Below are 22,930 nucleotides of genomic sequence, written 5' to 3'. Positions count from 1 at the left end.
GGGAAATATAGCACAACAGATAAATGCCTCCTTTCTGCCATTTTCTCCTCTGCTTAAGAAACTCCTAAGCCTCTTAAAAGTCCTCCTCCCTGCTCTCAACAGATCTCACCTTAGGAGCTCTCTTAAGAGCTAAGAATTTTAGGAATATTTTCTATCTTTACCAGGATCTACTTTTGACTTTGAGGGGAAAGTCGTAGAAAACATCATGATTCTAAGAATTTTCTTAAAATTTGGCCACTAGGAGCAACTGTTTGCGCTAAGAATCTTTAGGAATACGGCCCCTGCTCTTTAAACTTCCCATCCAATGTAAGTGCACTCAGCCAACCAAGGCAGGAGGAATGTCCCCTGCATGTCGAAAAGCAAGAAGTTGTGTAGAGGTGGGCAGTGAATGGATGCGTATGAAAGTCTGGTTGTCACAGACCAGTGATTAACATAATATGTCTAAAGTGAAAACCACGATCTTTAACTAAAACCAGCATCTTTTGCTAAAGGTTAAATACATGGAAGGTCTGTTATTCAAATGGAGGACGCATTAAGCACCCTGCAATTTACAACACTGAAAGCAGTATTTTCAATTCATCAGAATTCACCTTCAACCATGGTTTTAAACCTCTTCCTTTTCATTCTGTCTCTCTTTTCAAAACTTTTCCTATAGTGTCCGTGTCAGGCTTTCTGACAGTTTTTCCCTCCATGTTTGTTTTCTGATAGTCCTGCTGTCAACTCAGACTTGAATAAAGATATGTTTATTTACTTTGTGTGCTCTCTGCTTTCCAGCCTGAAGTCAGACCTTGACTTTTAACGACAAATTACTGATAAGCAACGAAGATATATATGCAATGAACACCCAGCTCTTTTGTTTGCAGCATAAAATGGCATGAAATTGCTTCAACAAAAGAGCCATTTGCGTGGAGTACAAATAAGCAGCAATTAAAAAAAACTGAATGCTTTCACAAAACGAACGTGCTTCAGAGATGCAAATTTAGACAGAAAAAATGTCATAAGAGGTAGGGTTTAATTTTATTTGCTCAAGATTAAAGATCAAAGTGTGTCTGTGCGTATTAGGGACAGAAAAGTGGAGACATAAAGAGATACAGTCAAAGAAAAAAGAGGGTGAGAAAAAAAAACTTTTCCTCTCTAAGAACATTATGTTTTTGGGGTAGGGACTCAAAATAGAAGAGGTAACCCAGTCTGCTATAGAGGCACTGGGGCATGAAATTTTCATTTGCTCTTAAAAAAAATTTTTTCTCTCTCTCCAAGGTTTCGTCATGCAGAATGAATCACACTCACTGGTACTGAGGCTTCGCATCACAATAACACCAACATCCTCCTCTGCTCTCCTACAAATTTCTTTCAGACAAGCAGCCCTGACTGCAGTGAGCATACACGCCCTGCTCCACTAATAGAAATGAATGCACCATATTAGATATGAGCTAATTTGTGCCTCATTTCCCCCCTTTTTCATCATTCTTCCCTTCCCTCCCTCTGTTTTGGTCCTGACAGTGAAAATATCCATCTCTTCCACTTCAGCAGTCATGCTCTTTTCTTTCACCATCCAAGGGGTACGCCTAGTTTGTCCCTGCATGTACTGTACCACTCTCTGCCACTCCATTTGTTTTCGATCATGCAGTTTGGAGGAGACCAGGCTCAACCGACTCCACTAAGAAAGTCCTTCAGTCTAATCCGTGGTATACTTTATTTCCCCAAAAAAATGTTTCAGTCTTGTTGGAAATAATGCACCTGCCAATCCACTTTGCTTTCCCTGGTACAAAGAATCACAAGATGTCTCTCAATTAATGATATGACCTTGGAAGTGATTACTCTGGAAAAATTGGGCTAAGGTATCTGTGGCAACCAAGTGACAATTACATTGAAATTAGTGGTCATCTGAAGGTGGATTTTATTCTTAATTGAACACTCCAGTGAAATGGAGCGCTGTTTTGCAAGTGTACATGCACTCAAGCAACATAATACAGTACGTGTATAAAAAGAAGGAAGGAAGGGCGTGTAATGAAGCTTCCGTTTCCCTGCGTAAAAATGGCACCGTCAGTTGAAAATACAAATGTATGTGGTGCTCATGTTTACTGTGTTTGTGATGCGATACCCATAAACTTAGGATACTGTTAGGAAATCATGCCTGACAAGTCACTTCAGTGTTAAATGAATGCAGGCAACAGATTCATTTATGAAGGAGAGGGGTAGTCAAGTGCCAGAATTTCAGCCAGGTGACTGAGGCTTGTGTCCTGTGACGGACCAGTACTTATTATTCTTTTTCTGGGGGGGGTAAACGGCAAACTTATCTGTTCTGTAACGAGTTGGCTTGGCTACGGTGGTGATGAGTCCCGCAAGTCAGGGCGCATAGCTGTGTTAACAATGGTTGTGTTGAGGTTGGCTGCAGAATTTGTTGTCCCTGTTTGGCCTCTGGTCAGCTTTATATCTGTCCTTTAATCAGGTTTTATAAATCATGAGAAAGCTAACAATGATGTTCATAATGAGATTATCTGATATATTTTACAGATGAACTTTTGGCCAGACTGTAACACTGATGTAAATAAAGAGCAGAGCTGAGGTTACCAACGTTGGACAGTGATCAAGGAATGAGTCTAATGACCCTACGCAGACCCTAATGCCGTAGCCTGACGTGCACCTCCCCAGAAATGTAAGTACATGTCACGTCAGCTGTGATTGGTCTGCTTGGTAGTAACGTGTTTCCGCTTTAGTATTTCTGGCTGCTTCTCCATCTCCACAATTTCCAAATGGATTGTTTTGGATCCACAATGAAGAAACACATCGAGAAAAGATTAACTGAGGAGATTCAGAGATACAAACATTTGTACGACTCGTCTTTGGTAAAGTTTCGGAGAAAGTTTCACTCGCAATTGTGAAAAGTGAAGCAGGAGGTAGAAACGAAAATTAACCTCGCTGGCAAAAAAGACAGAGCACCGACTAGCGTTTGGGTAGCTTTTTTACAGAGCGAGCCAGACTGACCAGCAAGTATAAATGGCTTGCACCGCCCGTCTACATCCTGCAGAAGTATAAACCTCACTTAAGGGGACATTGATGTAGTCTTCTAGGGTGCTGTTCTTCAGTTTCAACAATACACGAGTTTGGGAGAATTTCTGTTTATAACTGGTAACTCCTCATATTAAATGGAATTAGCTGCAGTTGGTACACTTTAATAAGGATGCTTGGTTGCTTCCCTTTGGAAATCTTTGGGGCACAACTGCCTGGGAGGTGATTTAATGGTGCACTAAGGAGATGCTAGAGGGGTTACATCTTGCAGCTGGCCGGGGGATCCTTAAAGGCATCCCTCAGGAGGAGTTCAGGAAGTTTGCTGGGGGAAATCTTTTGTTGCTGTTGATGTACTCAAACATTTGACTATGATCATAGTAAATAACTTAAAAACACAGGATGATTGGATGCATAAGTAAGCAGATGTTACTTTTAAAATAATATAGAATAACATGACAGGACCAATATAAAGTGAATGCGACCGACCGTGCCATATGAAAAGTTTCCATTCTCAAATGCAATTTTTCAAGGTACTCAGCAGGCAGGATGTTCTAGTCATCTTTTGGACCAATCAGATGTCTCCCTGACGGTACTGATGCATTATGCACAATAATTTTAGTCTAAATCTTCAAATCTTGCTTTTGCCTTTCCGTCAGAATCACTTTCTTTCACTGAAAGATCATTTTCGAAACTCGAAAGTTTGAAAAAGTGAACCGCATTTCCCTTGATTAGTAAATTTGTTTTGTGGATATAATCATGCTTGGCACATGTAATTGGAGTTAATGTATCAATGGAGGATGGTGCAAATTAGTGGAAACATTAAATTTATCATCAGGCAGGAGCCAGAGCAGTGGAAAAAAAACACTTTCATTAACCCAATTACCATCTGAGGCCAATATTACAATGGCGAGGTTCACTCATTAAGTCATTGCCAACATGTTTTGATTACTTACCCTGTCTCTTTTCTCCCCTTATCTCTTTCTCTCTCTCTCCCTCTCTCTCTCTCTCTCCCCCTTTCTCTCCCCCCGCTCACTCTCAAAGAAAATGCATCTTATTATGCAAAGGCCAAGCTGTAGAATTAGCAAGGTAATAGATGTGATCCGCTTGCTAACCTCAGCCAGCAGCCATGTACAGAATATCAAAGAGGGTTCTACACACAAATGCATCTACATACTGCTGCGTAGTCCTTGTCATCAATCTGTCGAGAGCATGCACCTTCGAGAGTGTTGTGCTCCGGCACATGTGTGTCCAACATCTGTTGCTGTGGGGCAAAATTCAGAGGTCAGCGTGCGAGCAAATGCCATCTCTCGATGCAGGAGATACCTGCCACGGCTGTGTGTGTGTGTGTGTGAATCTATGACACATAGGCAATTGTGTTTTTACACAGGATATAAAAAGATTTAAATGTCATCAAACCCTAAATCCAGTCTCCAGTTGCCCAAACAGAAGTCGCTGCCTGTCTTAACGTTCTTCATCTCTGAATCCCTATGAAACCATTTAGTAATACAATGACAGAAATACAGAGATACACTCACATATGGAGTAGGTATCAAACAGAATGATAGTCAGTTGCTTTGCCTTCGGTTGGCAGCTGTGCGGGTTGACGGGTGCTCTTGCCCAGCTGGAATGACATTGCTTCTTTCAGTTGCATATCAAATTCAAGGCTAGATTCTGATCGGCTGAGGGCTTGTACTCAATCTGCATAAAAGGCATTTCGAGCCATCACAATGTGACTTTCAGAGAGAGTGTGTGTGTGTGTGTGTGTATGTGTGTTTGCACGCATGGCTTGCTCGGGAACGTGTAAATGTGCTGTATTGCCGAACTGTTGGTGTGTGTGTATGTGTGTTTGCATGCATCTGTGTCTGCTTGTGCGTATTCCAAAAATGCTGATTTGCACGCTTGAAAGGAGCAGATTTTCATATATTTAAGGGCAGGCACGTTGCTAAGCTATAACAGGCTGAGGGCACTGATGCATTAGAAAAGCCTGTGTAAACCATAAGCTGGCGGATGGTGAGAACACATAGAATGCATAGCTGCATTACACGCATCCACTCCATCTTCTCTTTCCTTATCTTTTTTTCTTAATTCCTCTTTAGCTGATTTGTTTTGCTATCTGTCGAGCTATCTGGCTATTTGTGTCTAGCCTTGCCAGTACTAACCATTAGGCTTGTGCAAACAAGTCTCTCAGACATAAAAACACCTATAAAACGGGTAAATAGTTCCCCACCCTCCATTAAAGCATCTTCTTTTACTTTTATACCACAGACGAACTTAAGTATGTTTCTTAAATAGCTGAATAATAAACGCTGCAGACAGATCTATAAGAAAGAGAGGAAGAAAATAGAATTGGGCATTTTCTTCCATTTGACTGCTATGGGCCTATTCACATACTCTTAACCTGGGCGATGAGCAAGGTAATGATGAGCCTAATGTCACTTTTGATATGAAATGTGACGGCAGGGGTAAGCATATAGGGAGCAGGATATGCTGAGGCATACTGAGAGAGAATAGTGGAGCAAGAAAAGGAGGGTGGTGAACTGAAATCTGGACGGAGCAGAACCTGTGGGCTGTTATCTCTAGACAGAATGGATGGAGTGGTAGACAGAATACTTTCTGCACGATGAAGCTTTGAACACCCATTGTTGCTTTTGAGTGAGCGAAGGAGTGATATGAGGACAAGCCATTAAGATACAGTGAGAGTGAGGGAGGAACGGAGAATGTGAGAAATGTCAGATCCTGTGAGAATACTCGGTCTTGCTTGGCAACTCCTGAGCCATGGAGCACCTGTTTTGTTTTGTTTTTGTTAGTTTTACAATTCAAATTATATCAAGCAGCAAAAAAAAAGTTGATATTAACTGGAATCAGGTGTCTTGCCAACCCTTGGCCAACTTGGCCTGACCAAAGATGAACAAACTCTCCCTGATGTCACCCACAGGTTCCCTGAAGAGCAGTTTTGAGATGTAATGTGGGTGGCACCCGCCGTCAGCATCTTGGCAGTACGTGATTCCTCTTACACCTGGCTAGTTTCAAAACGGGCAAACAGGTGAGTGGAGCTGAGACAGGAGAATGACAATAGGGGTTGAATGACTTCCGATTTTTTAAAGTCGACTAATATGCGGTGAAAGTCAAGTCGACGTTGACTAGTCGATGAAGTCACACATAAAAACACAGTTGAAAGTAATGCTTTGCAACAATGAAATCTATATTCTTGACCTGAATACATGTGCATTACAGTAGTACATTTGTTGTATTTCAGTACTCACATAATCTGCATGTCACGGTAGAATGGGCTTCATATTTAGTAAAGTATTTCCACACACTTGATGATCCTCTGCTAGTTTGCTGCAGTGACCCACTGGACTCCTCACCTGTCTCTTAAAATTCTGGTGTTGGCGAAATTTTACCAGAGTAGAGTTAATTCTACTCTTTGTAGAGTTACATGTATTATGTATAACTCTCTGAGGACAAATAGTTGGTGTTAAAATAGAGTGTCAGAACGGTGTTTGTGAATTAACTCTGTAAGTGTCAGTGCAACACATTTAACTCTCTTCATTTCTCCAACGAGCTCCAAACGTGCATATAACACCAAGGTGTTCATTTATAAACTCCGTCCATTTATTATACCCGCACCTGGACAGTCATCCCGACAACTACCGACTGATTTTCACTGATGAGAAAACGTTGTTTGGTGAGTAAATGTGCTTCACTTTGTGTATAATGTTATGTTTGATGTAAATATTGATGTTAATCTCGCATGCGGCATCATGCCCCGTACAGCGCTGTGTCCGAACAACAAGCTAATGCTAACATTCGAGTTTACACGTATGCCAAAGTCAGTAAATGCTAATTCATGTACAATTACACGGTTAACATAAGTAGGCTGTAGCAGTTGTTAAAGCTGACCAAGTAGACAAAGACTATAACTGTGGTGGTGTTAACATGCTTGTCGGTTAGCATTAGGTTTGACCCTTGCTAAACCATGTTAGGTTAGTGGGCCCATCACAGTCGATGCTGTTATAATGCTAACAAAGAGCAAGAGTTCCAAATATCCTACATTATTTGGGAGCTTTCTGTCTTCCCCAACAAAATACTGGTAAAGTTGATAGAGACCATCAAGACAGCGAGTGGTAGTACAGTTAGCTGCCCCGCTGCAGGCTGCTGTATCCTGGTCCTGCTGTGTCACCGCTCGCTGCCTGTTTGGTGGTTCACATTAAGTCCAAAAACTCTGTATTAGTCATTTGACTATATGACCCTGAGGCCAATCTTGCGTGGAGACTGGAAACAGTTCAACACCTGCTGCAGGAGCTACAGGACTCATACTCTCTCATTTTCCCTGATGTTTGGGAACAAAGTATCTGGAAAATTCGACATGACCTGGCGTTTAACGTGTTGTTCCATGCATTTTAAAATAAATGTTTTAAGCTTAACATGGCCTCTTTTTTTCATCATAGTTTATTTTACATGTAATATGTAACTGAAAACAATGTTTACACCATACAGTGTAAATATGGAGTAAACACCTGTAGTAGCTACACTATACACTAGTCATGGCACAACGGTAAAGTCGACTAGTTGGTACAACCCCCGGTAGACAACACCCACCTGTCACTCAGCTTGGCCACATCCGGAACAGATGTCATGGGCATTGAACAATTAGGGGGTTGTCTCTCTTCTGGAGCCAGCTTGAAGTGGCCATTCAAGGAACTGGAGTTGTTCCCTTCACTTTTCAGGCTTGGAGGTTGCTGCTTGGGCCTGACCTGCAGACCAAATAACAATCCATCTATATCTACCCCCCCCCCCCCCCCCCAAACGTGAGTCAGGAGTCACCTTGGAGCCAGACACTTTTTCAATGTACAGCAGAAGAAGCAGACACACATACACACCAAAGCTCTGAACTCTCAGTCTGTCCTTGTCCATCTGTACCCATTCCTTTCTCTGTATCCTCTGATATCCCTTCCTCTTTCCCTGCCCCTGACCCTCTCTGTCATTTGTCTTCACCATAACCTCCTCTCTACACATCTCTTTCGGTTTCTTTAGAGCCAGACCGTGGGTGACATAAAAGAACACTGAGAGTTTCACTCAGCACTACAAAGATGATACCGCCCGTGCTCCTTTTATCACTAGTGCACCGATAACTATCTTTTCTACTGCCGATACCACCGTTCTCACTTTCACTATAAAGGACACACTGGGAACAAAAGAGCTATGACAGCCAACAGTGAGATGAAATACCTTATAAAGCGCTGCAGATTGATGCACTGTTCTTCTGTGTGGGGTCATCAATCTGTAATGATTTGAAAATTTGTCGTTTGTCTGGAAATGTACATCCAAGACCCTTTTCACTATTTTCACTGCAGGAACCGCTACAGATACTCTGCCAGTATTGATGCAACAAAACCTAGGAGCTACTTCAGGCAAACAGCCAAAGTCAGACCGACATTCCTGCAAATTGCTTTGCACATCTACACATTCTGTTTAAAATGTGTAGTGCCCTGCGCAGTCTTTGTGCTGCCAATGAGTGAGCGGCCACTGCAAGGATCACCACGTTCATTGTTGCTACTGATCACAATATAAATGGCTTCCGTTTCCTCACTTTTAGCCTCTTTGGGAAGAGATTATTGTATTGTCACTTCCCAGTCTCCCTCTGTTCAGGCTGGTTATGGAATGGGACAACTTTGGCTCTCGTGGAAAACACTTTTTAAGCAACACAGTTTTCAGTTTATCTTTGTATTTCTTTATTTCCACCGCTTTAGCCACGCCCTAGGAAATATCTTCGGAGGTTCTTGGTGCCTTCTTGTTTCAAGGATCAGGATCTAAGTGCTGGGAAAATTTTTACCCACAAAAGTCCTTGCTTGGGGGATAGTGCATTTCAAAAGTTGAAGAACTTTGGAATCCGTTACTTAATTTGTAAAACAGTAAATCCATATTGGCGGCAGCACAGCTTTGAATATTCTTGTTGTATAGCCTTCTGAATTACTTACACCTACTGGAGTGGAGCCTATTATTTTCATGTATAAACAGACATAATTTTTTCATATGCCAACAGACTAATTTGCCTAATCTCTGTGGATCTATGGATTGTGGTGGAAATCTGTTATGAGGGAACCTTTTAGTTCTTTGAATACATTTCCTGGGAATAAAAGTTACTCGGTACTTTGGATGGAAACTCTCCTTGTACCACCGTCGCTGTGTAACAACTATAGCATTCAAGCTTGTTGTGTATATTAAGTATAGGAAACTATGCATTAGCAAGTGTGGTTTAGTAGTTTCGCACGTTAATTATAGCATGCTTGTTGTTGCTCCATTTAATTGCCTGTTTTATTTCACTGCTGCTCGAACAGTCTCTGTTGGTGTGATAAATTGTGTGATTGACCCCTTGATTAATTGGTCGATTTTGTTGCAAAGAAAGGACCTGCAAACACAGCAAGTCTTCAAAGGTCATACTTGAATCTGTGCATCCACACACACACACACACACACACACACTCACACAGCACCAACTCACACACAAACACCACACCGCAGGATCTTCACGAGAAGGACAGATGCCCTTATTCAGCATCAGTTAACAGGCGATGTGTGAAGACATTTAGAGCAGCACATTTAACATCCCCACCTTGTCTCTCACCCTATCCAGAGTTGTTTATCTTCCGCCCTTGATAAAGTGAAGGGTCCATTGTCTGTGTGTGCGTGCATGCATTCTGTGCGTGTGTGTCATGAACAATCAGTTGAAACATTTCCCACAGTCCCAAACCAGATCAATTGACCTTCCGCAGACATGTGAACAATGAAGAGTGATGGGCAAAATGGGAAAGAGGATCAGTGCTGTGGTACACTGGAAGAAACAACGGGAAAACAGCATGAAAGTGAGGCAATATGCAGAAAGCAGAAGAACAGAAGGGGGTTCATGGAGCGAGAAAGATGACAGGTAAGGCTGTCTACATGTGATAAGCAGCCTGAGCTGCACTTGCTGCTGGGTTAGAGTCCGCGCCGAGAGCTCAGATTAACACTTAGCTATGAGTCATCACATCATTTATGTAGTTTGAAGCTGCTTAATTTAAGGCAAATTCATGATGTACAAAAACCTAAAACCACTAAAAACAAACCATCACATTCAAAGGTTGCTCTAGAGTCATGAGGAGGTGTTTGGGGTAGAGGGCAGGGATACAAAGGGATTCATCTTACTCTAAAGATGTGTTGCGCATAGGCGCACTGTTAGCAGTTTTCTGGGCTGATTGCTCAACTTCTGCTCATAATGATAATGCTTAGACTACTCTTGCTAATTTGTATAGCATTTGTTGGTTGCTTTTGGCAGCTAAATTGCCCCTTCCTTCCTATCCTGACAAGTGAGAGAGAGCAGGAGAGAGCCGCAGCGTTCCAGCGAGCTAGAAAATGAATGAAGAGAGGGAGTGGTGTTCGCAAAAATCAAGCTGTGAATCAGAGAAATGAATCAATATTTTCAGATGGTTTCATAGCAGTTACATTCTGAAGCACAAATAAACAGACCCACACCTCAATAAAAATAATTGACTTTTAGTTAGTTTCACTTGAGTGAAAGCTAGCTAGCTAACTAGGCAGCTGAAATCAATTCCATCTGTCCAGCGTCAGACTTGACAGATGAATTTTTAAGAAATGTTGACATGTTTTCTTTTAAATCAGTTTGTGTAAAAGTTTAACTTGAATGCCACAATAAGCTACCAAACTATATCTTTGATTTCAATTCAAGATTATCCCAGTGGAGGCTGGTAATGGAAAGAGTTGCTTAAGGAAAAGAAATGACTGCATCTTTGGGAATGAAAGAAATAAAAGAACGAGGAGAATGAACAAAAATGAAAGAGACGAAGAGTTGGAGATGATGGAGTAAGAGCAGGTATTGCACATAAAGGCCAGTAACCCTAACCCTTTATTTAACAACACAAACGCTGAGCATGGTTTTTACTGTAGAGACCACCACTTAACACACAATGAACCACCCCTACGTAACAAGCGCTCCAACCCCTAATGCTTTAAAAGAATTATGGCGGGTTAGAGAAGGAAAGAAATGGCCAGACCGTTCGTAGCATAGCCTGCCATCCTGCCGTTGTGTTTACAGTCCACAATAGCTCAGGTCACGATGTGACATCAGGTCCCATTTTCTCCTCACTTCGTCCCTTCTACTCACCATCAGAGCTTTGCAGGGGTTTAATCTCAGGAGTGATCCTGAGATTTCCAGATAGCAGCATTCACTGGAGTCGTTTACCATGGACTCACTCACACTGAAAACTACCTGGTCGATCCAAAAGACAGTTAAAATTTAAAACTATATGAACTGAGAAAAGGACTCAAGGGGCTGCAGGTGTTACACACTGGCTTTTGTAAATACGCTGCACTGAGCACTTTCTGGAGCTGTATTTTGTTCATTGTGTGATTTATTCTGCATGAATGTGGAGGGTCTGACTTTTGGCCAGGTCCTTTGTAGTGGGTTACTGGTATAAGAAAAATAAGATTTAGTCAGTAGAAGACTCTAAATTGGCACACTACCAGTGGCCACAACTCTGCTCTGACATGGTTTTGGAACATTCTTATCATTGTCCTCCAAATGTCTCATAATACACAAAGAAGAAAATAAGAAAATACAGACACAGACAGTCTGTAAAGATGATTTGCTCAATATTTTTTTTACTTAGTATACCTTTAAATATTTTAGTCTAGTCCTCTAATCCTCAGACACTCTCATATGTTTAAAAATGATATCTCTAGCCATCTCAAAGGAACTCACTGTGATCATGTGTCTGGAGAGCCTGGGGAAAAGGGCAAAGCAAAACACTCAAAAAGAGGTCTATTCAGTTACAGCAGGGAGGAAAGAAAGAAAGTGCAGAAGGGGGATATGAACCAAAACAAACCAGTGTCAGTCCGGAGAAAGTAGAATTTCTCAAATAAACCCTGAGGACTGTTAGATCTCTCAGTGTCTTCTCTTGAATCCCTCTAAATCTTTCCCGAATCCGACCTTAAAAGACCATGCGATTACGTGAGCGTGTGCATGAGATATGCGCGCCGTATTTTGCCCACCGCCACTCCATCCCCACAGTACACAGGCCAAGGGCTCTGGAAGCTCCCTATGAACAGCCAACAAAGCTACAGTCGTGTGTGAAGGTAGCATGGCAGCATGAGGGTCATGTGTAAGCAATGGGTTTATTATTTCACCATCAGAATTAGTCAGCTATATGATACATCCAGTGAATGCAACAGTCCTCAGGTTCAAGAAGTCATAGTGCAGTTTATAAAGATGTCATAAGAAATTAATTTCACAGTGCAAACATCAGTGCCGTTTTGAAAAGAAGAAACAGGCTAAAGAGAAACATCTTGTTCTGTTACCAGTTGATGTTTAGAGTCAAATAAGTTTTTGAATCGAAATGCTGAAAGCTGAAAGACCCTCATGTCTTGTTGTCAAACTAAGCTGAGAGCATAAGGGACATCTTATTCTTCTCTGTAGTTTCACTATGTTCTTTTACCTCATTTTCCCCTCAAACTTAGTTTCTTTGTGTTTCTTTCTCCCATTCACTTGGATTAGCTGAAGCTCGGGGCCCTTGCCTGGTTGCTGTGGTCTCTTACTTTGTCTTCTTTGCAAACGTAGACATGAATATGATCTTAATTTGTTAAACTCCCCCCCAGATACTTGAGTACAGGGCTTCTTTTCATCTGCTGCTACATGATAAGGTTTATGCACTCCTCTACTGATTCAGTAATAAAAAAGCTTGAATATTAAATATCACTCTTAAAAAAAAGTGTTGCTTTCCGGGTTTCCAGCACCCAATGACCTTCAAAATGCTTTTAAATGTTATTGCTATATAATGCTGGATACTTTTGAATTTTAACCATGTGTTATATTTTTTGACCTTATCTAGAATGCATAAAGAATCTGTTTTCAAGACGCACAGAGTTATTGCTTCCCTTTGAATCCAGTGGAGCAGAAGTAAAATAGATATAGATATAATAGCTCAGATTCATCATTTAACTGGTGTTATTTTCATGTCCAGCTCAGTAATGAAGTTGATATTTTGCACACGTGTGTGTGATGCCGCAGTGACACTGGGATACCAAATGACAACAGATTAGAATTTATAGTACCAGCCAAATGTACTGAAGTACTGAAGAAATTCTAACTGAATTCTTTGAACAGATTTGGATTGATGTAGTAAACAAAAAATGTGGAAGGAAAGAAATTTTAATTTCATTGCTGTAGTCAACTTTTGCTTTGAGCACTCTTTGCATGCCAACCAGCGTCTTGAGGTCATCACCTAGAATGATTTTCCAATAGTCTTGAAAGAGGTTCAACTCGTGCTCGTGGCCATGTCTCCTTTACTCATTCACCCCAAACCATCTCAGCTGGAGTCAAGTAACTGTTATCATTCACGCAATAATTCTACTGTCTAGTCAGCCAGTACTATACACCAATAAGCCACAATATTAAAACCACTGACAGGAGACGTGAGTAACAATCACCATCTTGTGACAGTACAATGTTCTGCTGGGAAACTTTTGGACCTGGCATTCATGTGGATGTTACTTAGACATGTACCACCCACCGAGACCAGACCAGGCACCCCCACCCCATAGCAATGACACTCCTTGATGGCAGCATCCATCCCCAGCAGGATGCAGCCTGATACAGGCACAAAAACAGTTTAGGAACAACTCAAAAACTAAGCACAAACCAGATGGCATGTCGTGCAGAATGTTTTAGTAGCCAAGCTGGTTGAGTGTTGTCTTGAATTCTGAATAAATCACCAACAGAGTCACCATAGTCCCCTCACACCATCACAGCTTCTTCTCTATGCACAAATGCAGACCCCACCTAATTCACCTTCTGCGAGTCTCACAGAGACTGAGCGTTCAGATTTATCTTCTCATTGTACAGATTACCCATGATCTAATGTTCAATCCCTATGATTTCTTGATTCGAGCAGTTCCCTTCCTTCCTCTCACTGCTGCACACGGACGCCTGACTCACACATCCCCCTGCTAACAGCTGACGTTGAGCTGTGTCTGCTACTTGAAATCTGGGAAAGAATTTATGTGGGTTCCAATCGGTGCTGCCTCCAATTGGCGATTTCTGACGCTGGCAACGGTAATGAACTGATCGTCTGCAGCAGAGGTAAATCTCGGTCTTCCTATCCCGAGGCGGTCTTCGCGAGAGAGAGTCATTCGCAGCATTTTTTGACTGCCCTTGAAGAAACTTCCAAAGTTCATGAAATTTTCCCAGACTCTCTGACCTTCTTATCTAAGTAAGGATGTTTTAGTCTTAGCCATGTCAAAGTAAGTAGTAAACTGTGATCTCGCTGTGTTTTGTCATAATAAGGATTACTACACTAGTTTAGCACACGAAACACATTAAGCAGGAAAGAAAGTCCACCAACTGATTCATCACAAGACACACATATTAATTAAAAACCAGCCAAATGTTGATAGTGTAAAGATATCATCAAAGAAGAGCATGAAATATGAACATGTTTTGGTTGCTTTTAAGATTTATTTTTTTCCTTACCACATACTGCCCTTCCATTTATGCTAATTCATAGTTTTGATGTCTTCAGTATTTTTCTGCTTTGTAAAAAAAATAGTAAATATGAAGAAAAATCCTTGAATGAGAAGTCAGTCTTCAGTCACACAGTAAAATAATTCTCAAAAAGGAGGGAAGGAAATCTGTGAACACGGTTTTAAAGTAACAATATTGGCTGTAGCACAGTGTTTATCTGTCTGGGTTTCTGTGGCTGTGCAGCCAGTCTGAGATTGCTGTTAAAGCTCTCCATTGATATTATTTGTTCCAGTGGATAGGTCCTATTTCTGCATGCAACTAATTGCATACCTTTGTATCCACCTTTATGGAAAACACTAATTAAGCAGGTAAACAGTAATTAAACAGAGATACAGTGTCATGTCAGGAGTGCGTTGAAACTAAAACAGGCTAACAGTGTGAGTATAATGACCATTCAGGGAGAGTTTTGAAGATGTGTTATTTAGCGCAGCTTTGTTTCATGCATGGCGGTCAAACATTGGCTCAGACATATGTTCCATCCTCTTTTTGAATTTCTGCGTGGAAAAACACATTTTCGCCTCAATTTTCACTGAAGATCACCGTGGTGTGGCTGAGGACCGGAACAGAGCTAATCTTCTTTGTCTGTTGCCTCGGCAGTCTGACAGCGCCTTGTGTATGTACTGAATGCTTCTTCTAAACTAGTTACTGTATCCCCACATGACCAACAGGTGCTGCTGGAATGCACCGAGAGTGTCTCAAACCAGCTGGTACTCGAGGCTATGACCCGAGTCTCCAACTGCGCAGTGGCTGATGACACCCAGCGGGGTGTTAGGATGGGAGACGCTTAGAGACAGGAAGACCTGCAAAGCAACAGACCCTTGCATGGCTAGGGTCAAGATGTGTCACAGCTACCGGCTGCTTGTAGCTGCAAGCCTCTTCAGTGTCATACTCAGATTCATTTTGAATACTAAATCTTTTTAATTCATCCAATCCCTCATATGATTTCCCTAATGTCCCCTTTTTACGTCACTTAGCTTTTATGACAGGCCTGGGGATCGAGGTCATCGGGCAATGAACAGTCTGAATGACTTAATGACTGATCTGTGAAAAGGAGGCAATGAAATGCTAAACTCTCGAGCCTATAAAACACTCGTTTTTAAGACTGTTTCTGTTGTAAAATTAAGTGGAATTCTAATTAAAATGTAGGCTGTACATCAATCACAAATTTAAGAATGCAGCATTTCACGTTCCTCCTCAGCTCTACTTTATAGTGAAATTCCGGCTCAGCGGAGGAACTTCAGCCAACCAAAGGAATATCACCGGTCTCCAATTAATTTACTTGTCTGTCTTCCGATCAGTGTCCTCAATGTTTCTGCATTTAATTAAGTTAATTATTAGTACTATGATAAAATTGGCACGCATTAATGAGTCTAGTTCATTTTAGCTCTACCGGTAGACGGTGTAATACATAGGGACAGAAATCACATTGCAACATTTGGCTTGTGACACCTTCACAGCATCTGCTGTATGATGAACAGATTCAATTGTGAAGCTGCCTGTGTGAACTTTATTGGATGATGAAGTCCATTTGTGGACGATGTTGGCTTGCACTCCATCAAAAGCTCAACTCTTTAAAAATGTTATAACAGACTGTTGCTGTTCTCCCACAGTGCACTCCATAAACCCCTAGTATCCGTTCCTGTTCACATTTCACTCAAATACCTCGAATAACTTTGATGGTTTGCAAATGTTCCATTTAATTCCGGCGCTTTTTCACTGTATTAAGAGTTCACTTTTTTTTGTCTTTGAATTTTTTTTCCTTTAATAAGTGAAGACAAACCAAAAACACACTCTTGTCACCACACGCAAATATTATTTGTTAGTCTGTTATTTCGACTAAATTAACTCCAAATTACATTTTTATTAAAGATGAAGCCTGTGATGCATGCATTTCAAATAAGCATATAAAACTATGAGTGAAATGGTAACGTGCTTATATATTAGTTAAAAAGTCAAAACTCTATAATGGGACTTTAGCTACTAGCTTAAAGCAAGTTAGCCAGAAACGTAAGGTTTGGTCAAATGCGGTTTCGTTCACCACGTTCACAAGAAGATAAGTCCATAATAGTTCACTCTTGTGGTATTCACAACCTCAGTCATTAGCCCGATCAGTGTCCTCCTGAAGACAATAATTGCTAAGCACACGTTTTTGAAATTACCACTTGAGCACCAAGCATTTCAGGCACACAACGTTCCACTTTGTTATTACGAGCTAACACAAAAGACAAACCTTTACACTAAACAACTGAAACACACTACAAACATCATGATCATTAATTCATCCTGCTTTGTCTAAAGTTATTACCTTAAAATGAGGAGGAGTGACAGGAAGATGGGTGAAGAAATCAACATGCTGCCTGTGTGAGGGAGTGGAATCCTATTGTCCCCTGCTGGGAACCAGATCAGTTAACTTCCATTCTCTTCAAACAAATGACACGAAAACAAAATAGCTCGCACTACATGTAAATCAGAGCTGTGACAGTCACAGCTTTGTCTGAAAATGAATGTCTGTTGCATACTCCTTGTTAAGCTCCCATAGTCTGACTCTGCTCCAAGGTCAGATGGAACACCACCAGGCTCAACAGACAGACGCTCAAATAGAGATGGATGGTTTCATGACCTTTCTTGTGGTATCTGCTTGCCGTCCTGTCTGTGTTGTTCAGGTCCTAAAGAGAATTCAAATAAAGCATGAACTCTGTCCTGTACCTGGAAAACACTCAGAGAACTACGCACTGCTTTGTGGGATAGGAGAATCATTTCCACTCCATTAATTAAAGGTGGACCAATACTGCTGCTGCTGTGTCAGCATTAACACAGCATTGACGCCACCCCTTATTGGTTAAGTAGTTTTTCTCGTCTTTTGTTTGCTTATGTTGTTTTAATAGCTGATGTACATAATGACCTGCGTTCAGCACTCCATTAAGAAATCCGACTGTCAGGTTGGTCACCTTGAAAACACATTTACTCACATGTTGTAGACAGACCGCTGTCATTGTCCTTTGTCCATAGGGGTGGTGGACTGTAGAGGCTGCTTATTCGCTAACAGAGACTACTTCTTTTAACTCACTTGTCAAATCACATGCTTCTGTCTGGCTTATTACCATACTTAAAATGTGTCTTGAAACAACAGTAATTAGAGCAGTTTAAAAATACAGTGATGTCTTGGTTTTGTTCTGCAAATCCTCTTTCTGCTCTCATACCCCAAAGTCAGGCTGTATCAAACATTAAATAAAACAACTGTGCTCCTGTAACAGCTCGTACTTAGGTGCAGGGAAAAACAAACTGGCTTTGTTCTGCTCACAGTGATGGGACGTGTCACGACAAAACCTAGATCAGTCACTCAGAGTTAGAGACTTTGCTACCTTATACCTTAGGGACGTTAAAGTCAGGGTTTGCGTTACTTAGCAAAATCATCTCTCTCTTGTACTGAGCAGTGTGCGGCTGACAAAAAAAAAAAAAAGATTAAAGCAGAAGTAAATTTACATATCATAATCTACACAATTCTTACTAATGTGCTTATTTGTGCAGCATCTTTGACTAACGGTCGTCACATTGGTATTTCTCACTACTTTCCACAGATTTTACTTTTTTCCCCAAGATACCGATTCTAATGCTGAACGCTGAATATCAATCCAGACACCCGTGTCTTATGTTTTTTCTATAATGTAAAATTCCGAACACCTCGTTTGTCAAACACAATGAGATATGTGTAGGATAAGTAAAGCTGTAACATCACTTCTCTCCTTGACTATTTCTGAAGATATTCATACTCCAGCTTGCTCTCGCCATTTGACTTATATGGTTTATATCGAAATGTTTATATAAGTACTTCACCTGTGCCATGATTAAGTTAGAGTGTTGGATCGTTAAATGTAGTGTGAATGTCTTGTGTTTTGATGTCCTCCATGAAATGTCCATACTGTGTATACTGATAGAAAGTCTATAAGGGGCAACTCATTAAAATGCATTTATTGATGGCGCATGCTGGCAGCGTCAAAGCATATGAGGCAAAATTCCACGCATCAGCTGTACGGAAAGTTGCACATCGATGCTGAAAGGATCAGTGCGTTTTTTACCAAATGTGCAGGATCACTTGTTTCAGGGTGCTTCCAGTTTGTTGTTCGAAAACCGGGAGTTTTTCATTACTAGCTTGGTTCACTTTGGCTGTTGTGAACGCAGCAGTGGCACTGTGTTCCATGACAAATCAAACGAGCTGAGTCCAGTCTGGGAAGGTCGACTTAGCCCACTTGCAATCACTCCTCAGAGAGGTTTGTTTGCAGTGAGAACACCTGTTACCCACGGACCGATATGACCCACCGTTTATAAGCTTATAATTATACAATCAAGCAGTTTAACTGATACATCTTTGGAAGAGAAACTCTGGGCTTAATAGGTAGCTGTATGCTGTATTGTTCTCTTTATTAAGTATAAAGACTAAAGAGTTCATTATTTCTCCCAAGCTGGGTTTACTGAATCCAGGAACCACTTTAGCATCCTATCTGCCCATTTATTCTACATCCAACTCAAAATATATGTGTGTTGCAACATATACACCAACAGTAGTTCCTGTTGCACCTCCAGAACTCGTCTTCTACTTTAGAGGTGTCTGACAGCAGCAGTACGACCTGGTATACACATTAAAATGATGTTCCAGATTTCCTGAAATCCAAATTCCCTGCAAAATTATGACCAATCACAAAACCGTTTGCTCAGTGTGTGTCAGAACTTTGTCCCGATTATCAACAAGATAATCTCAAACCAGAATTGAATGCAGCATTATGCCCATACTGTATCAATTACTCCCTGCCCCATCAATGTCATGTTACACCACTGACTACAGCATATGTCACTGTCACAAATGCACTACGGAACTGTGTGGAATAAGTCGTTTCTATACAACACCTAAAACCCCTGCTAATCATAAATCATAGGACCATCTGGGAGCAATGATTGATTTCATCACAGTGAGTAAAAGGCAGAATCAGCCTTGTCTCTATCCCTCAAAAACCTTGCCCTTCCTCCTGCTGTGCTCGCTCTGCCACTCCTATGAAGTTACATTGTAGGCAGCAGCGGGGAGTGTGCGTGCCTGTTGCAGTTTGTGCCTTTCTGTGTGTATGTCAGAGGGAGTAATGAAGCAGGGGATGAGGCTGACATGAAGTCCATCAGAAAGTGTCAGTTTGGGTTAATCCTGATGTTATCCAGGCTATATACACCGTATCGCACTCACATACACACTGAGACGTATGAATGCGAGAAGCTTCCGGTACGCAACCACACACGAACACCTACCCCTCGTACACAAGCGCTTTAGCTTCCCATATGTTTGACACGAGCGTAATTGAGGAGGCCATTGTCAATTAATACTATTTCATTATCTCCTGGACGGCAACTAATGCGGTACTGTTTCCAACTACCACGGCTACAACACAGTTAATCACCATTCCGGTGGCAGGCTAAGTTTATCTTGTTCTCTCAAGGAACGGGTCGCTAAGGTCTTAAAGTGGCTCTCGGTGATGCACAGCATTGTAATAGTTTTAAATACACTGTGCTCTGTGTGACAGGAGATTTGGGAAATTATTAGGTAGGTCATTATGCTGAGAAAGTGCTGGTAAAATTGCTCATTTCATCTGTAATGTGTGGTTTTTATTGGCATGTAGTAGGGTATGTGATGCTCTGTTAAGTAGGGGCATGACACACATTTCTTGCCTCCTTGTATCTTAAATACACAATGATTAAAGGGTAATCTTGCGCTCAGTTGTACACACAAAAAGTAAGTTGTTGCCATGGAAAGTAAGTTTGAATCCTGCTTACTTTCTCGCCTCCACAGTCTTTTCAAAGAATTTCCGACGAAGCCCCGTCCCGAATTTGACCTCAGGTTGACGTTAAATCAGCGCCTGTGAGCTACCTGAAAGGCCATCCCAGGTTGGAAAAAATATTTGTACTCAAATGCCATTGTTTCCTTACAAGGTGTGCACATTCTCCTGTCAGGTTTATTTCTAGAGATCTTTTACATCTGACAGGGCATTTGCCTCTTTAATTGTTGTTGTTTAGCCGAGGCATGTGTTGCCAGATCAGGCAGTTCCACACCCAATCGGTGATTTTCAATTTTATGTTTTAGTTTGGGAGGGAAAACCAAATTTGTGCTGGTTTGGGATCAATTGGATGTTTTTTTCTACTTTTCTGAAACAAAACTGAAGTGAATGTACTCTACCCAGTAGGCTACAATGTGTGCGTGCATGTGTGTGGGACAGCTAATAAGACGCCTGTTGTATTTTCATTAATCTGTCTTCACATACTCACTACTGAGTATAGTGTTTGGTACAGCTGTTCGCTTCTGCCACTTTCTGAGAGAGAAGCGCTCCATCTCAACAAATGGCTTAGTAGTAGCCAGAAGAGAGTAGTTGTGGTGACTGGCTGCGGCAGTTTGTTGCTGTATGATTTCTGTGCTTTGCATTGCTTTTTATGATTGACTACACTAATGTCAGCAGTTTGAGCGGTTAAAATACTGCATTGATCCAATTTTTGTAGGCAGTTTTGTATGCGTTTTGGCAGTTTTTGAACAGCTATTGGGCTGATCTAGCAACACTGGCCTGCGTAGTGGTTAAAACACTCACATTTGTACTAGCTTGGTATAACCAGATTCCATTCTTATCAGCATATGAGTCTGAAAACACAGCATTTGGAATTTTTTATTGGGCGTTTTTCAAAAAACAGTCAAAATGAAAACGCCTCTCTTAGAACCAATCACTGCCATTGTGTTGTAAACAAATTCAACTTCACAGTACTCGGATCACATGTATGACTATGGGGCTCTTACTCTTATGTCCATCACTGCACAAAGCACACCCAAATGTTTTGACTGGCCTGGCACGTCTTTGCCAGGTCAATCGGTGCAGTTCCAGACCAACTTTCCACTACAAAAAATGGATGGATGGGGAAGTTAGTGTGGCTTCTATGCTACCACGTGTTGGATTTACTAAAATGGACAGTGATTGTGTTCAATCGCAGTGTCACTGAGTGCAACGTTGTGTTTTATTTTTTAAGTCTTTCCAACAGTTTTTGGACCCAACCCACCGCTGTGAATGCATTATTGCTCAAGTTTTCTCCATGGGCTTTGTTGTTAAAAATAAAAATAATACTGTGAACCTAATCTTTTAACTTCAGTGACAGTACCTGGCTCTCCTCTGCAGATCATATCAGTTATAAAGTCTAGAGACGTTCCATCGTTTTCCTCTAAAATTTATCTGCTAGCCATGGCCTTTCTCGATCTCTCTGTCTCTCTCTTCCCCTTTCTGTCCCGCAGTCTTTCCCCACGTGGGTCGACATTTCCCAGCAGTGCTTGATGTATATCTGACCTTTGATGTTGTCGCTGCGTGTCCCGGAGCCTGAGGCCCAATTAAAACTAACAACCCCTGAGGCCTCCCAACCGTCTCTCGAACCCACCCTGTGTTTCTTCGGCCTGTTTTCGTCTCACCCATTACTTTTCCTCTCGTACCTACTTTCTCTCAACTCGTCCCCTCTTGCCCTCCTGCCACGGCGCACCTCTGCTCTTCCCTCTCCTCTTCCCTCTCCTCATTTATAATCCTCTCTTCCTTATCATTCATCCCTTTCCACTTTAATTTGCAGTCCATACCCAACACGAGAGTGCGGACTCATCTTCGTCTCTATTGTCACTTAGCAATCTATCATTTATGGGCCCACAGATTTTGCTTTCCCTCCCATTTGGGGAATAGTTGTGCTGGGAACCTCCGAACTCCTATTTCAGCATATTGCTCATTTCCTCACTTGATACATGGTCTGCTTCTTGTGGAGGCAATATCCAGACCTCATTTATTCCATTTAAAGCTCGTTTGGTAATTTCAACAAGTGCAAATGCTGTGGAGTCCCACAGCATATTCATCGTAATGACTAATGGATCAAATTAATGAGTCTATGAGAATGTCAAAACAAACACAGGATATTACATGTACACATACTGTAAAAGCACCGGAGGAAGACGGATTGGACACGGAGTGATAGAGAACGTGTAATCGAGCATAGTTGTGTAACCTCTACTACTATTTGTTTACCACGTTAATTGGTTTTAGAACGTTTGGGCCGAACACTATATGCTGGCGTGTGCATATATTATTGTACTGCAAAAGCAGATATTGTAAGAAAACAAAACACGTTGTCAGTCAACAATTTCCGAATACATTCAGTATCAACATTTTTGTGCCACACTAGATATGTTTTCCTCACTATGTTTGACATTTCTGTCAGAATGTATTTTCTGTTTCTGACTAGTATCATATAAACTTTGTCATTTCTGGGAAGCATTGTTGTTCTCAAGTCTTCTAAAACTAT

This window comes from Chelon labrosus, assembly GCF_963514085.1.
Source record: "Chelon labrosus genome assembly, chromosome: 16".
Lineage (NCBI taxonomy): Eukaryota > Metazoa > Chordata > Actinopteri > Mugiliformes > Mugilidae > Chelon > Chelon labrosus.
This window is presented reverse-complemented; position numbering follows the sequence as displayed.